The following is a 2,227-nucleotide window of genomic DNA, read 5'->3' on the forward strand; positions in this document are numbered from 1 at the left end:
GAATTTGAGATTATTTTCTGTAGCCACCATAGAAATTTGGTAGTAAATGTGGAGTTGCCCTCCATTATATTCACCTTAAAGATGAGAATGTACCTAATTATTAGCTCTATAATCCCTTATAAGTTGGTTATAAAGTATATTGAGTAAAAAATCATTTACATTTAAAATTAAGTATCTGAATGAATTCTTATTTATTTATATACTTACGCGTAAAATTTTTTTGCAGTAGTGAGAGAAAACGTCTTAAGGTTCTGGTAAAATATTTATGTCATGTAAACATGAGAGAGAAGGTAACTAAGAGGTCCAGGGAGTCATCCGTCCTCTCTCAAATATATGAAGTTATACAAGAGATAGATTAGGCATCCCTTGGCATCCTCCTTGATATTCAGATTCCCTGAGGATTGTCTTCTCTGGACAGGTTGGTGATATCAAACAATTAACAGTATGGAGCATATGTTCCCCAGAGACTTCAGCCAGGTAAACAGATTTGGTTCTCCATCCATCTGTGCCAGCCCAGTCATAGCACAGTGTCATACCACCCTCTCATGTTGTTGCTAAGGGTCTCCCAGTCATAAAACCAGGTCATTGTATTGGGGACATAATATTGAGAAATTGCTTTACTTCTTCTTCCTACTACCTGAGGCAGAATGCAGATCTCTTGTACCATGTGAAGATATGTGAAGCCATCATGAGAAAGTGTCCTCTTGCTTAAGAAAAATTTCTGGATAATCCAATGCTGGTATAATTAACCTTGCACTCGCTCCACATACTTCTGATTCTATATATCCAAGTTCCAACCCCAGTACTCTATTGAAGGCGGCAAATTGAAGATGAGGTAGAGAAATAGCTTAGGACCCACAGAACAAAGGTGAGTGGAATGGAACTTAGTCTCTGTGTTGCTTTAGGAATTGGCAAGTTAGTTTATTTTCAGTTGCAATTGCTCTTGAAACAAAAAGCTAAGTTGGTTTGCCTACACGTCCACTGGCAAAAGAAACAAACTACAGAAATTCAAATATAAGAATTAAATTTTATCGTTCATTTTAGAAGCTGATAACTCGTTCCCAGATATTTCATTCTATTGTAGTACATTCATTGTATCTCAGCATGTACATATGGAAAATAACATAAACAGAGCATATTTCCGTGCAATAGAATATGTTCTTCAGTAATAGAATAATAGTGTGTATATGTAAAAGTATTAGACCATATGCTTCCAATCTTTCCTTTTACCTCTTTATTCTCTGTGAAACTGCACAATATTTGTTCTCTGTCCTTAAAATGTATTTTCAGTATCTGTAGTTTTTAAATGTTCGTTTCCTCCATTAAAGTGGGACAAAAATATGTCTAAAATATGTATGGAATCTTCAAAATGCTAGGTTGAAAGTTACAAGGAAGTTCCATTAAGTGAATATTGTGTCAATGCATTTTTATTTTGAGTTTATTGTTAATGAAGAATGATGATTCTTCACTTAAGTACAAATACTAATTTGAAGAGGAAAAAGGAAAAGGTGACCTGATTGTTTAAATAGTTGGTGAATTAGGCCAACGACAATTTTTTTTTATGGGTTTGCATTGAGGTGATGCGTAATGTACACTAGTGACCATCCTTCCATCCTTGCACATACTCTTGAATGGACCCTTTTGTGTGAATGCTGTTGGGACCCCACTCAGATCCTTTTTGCTAGCGGGAGCATCCATCCAAACCCTGCTTGTTATTAGTATTGGCTGCCAAGATCATAGCCATTCCTTTCTTCAGAGAATTGCCTTCAGCTGTAAAGGAGCCTCATTGCCAAGAGGTCTGCAGGAATTGGTGGGAGCAGCCCACAGTCAATGAGCAATTCATGGGATATACAAAAGGTTGCCTTTGCCTTAAGATGAGGTTAATTCGGCTGCAATTCATGCTGTGCTGTTCAATATAGTAGTAAGTAGCCACGTGTAGCTATTTACATTTAAATTAAAGAAAATTAAGTAAAATTTAAAATTTAGTTTCTTAGCTTTCACATTTAAAATACCACATTCAAACATGTGGATAGTGACTATTGTATTAGACAGTGAAGATAGAATATTTCTACCATCACAGATAGTTCTACGGCGGAGTCCTGCTCCAGCTTACTTATTTATTTATTAAATTAATTTATTTTTTGTGGTAACATTGGTTTATAACATTATATAAACTTCAGGTGTACCTCATTATATTTCTATTCCTGTATAGATTACATCGTTTTCA

This window comes from Equus asinus, chromosome 8, assembly GCF_041296235.1.
Source record: "Equus asinus isolate D_3611 breed Donkey chromosome 8, EquAss-T2T_v2, whole genome shotgun sequence".
Taxonomy (NCBI): domain Eukaryota; kingdom Metazoa; phylum Chordata; class Mammalia; order Perissodactyla; family Equidae; genus Equus; species Equus asinus.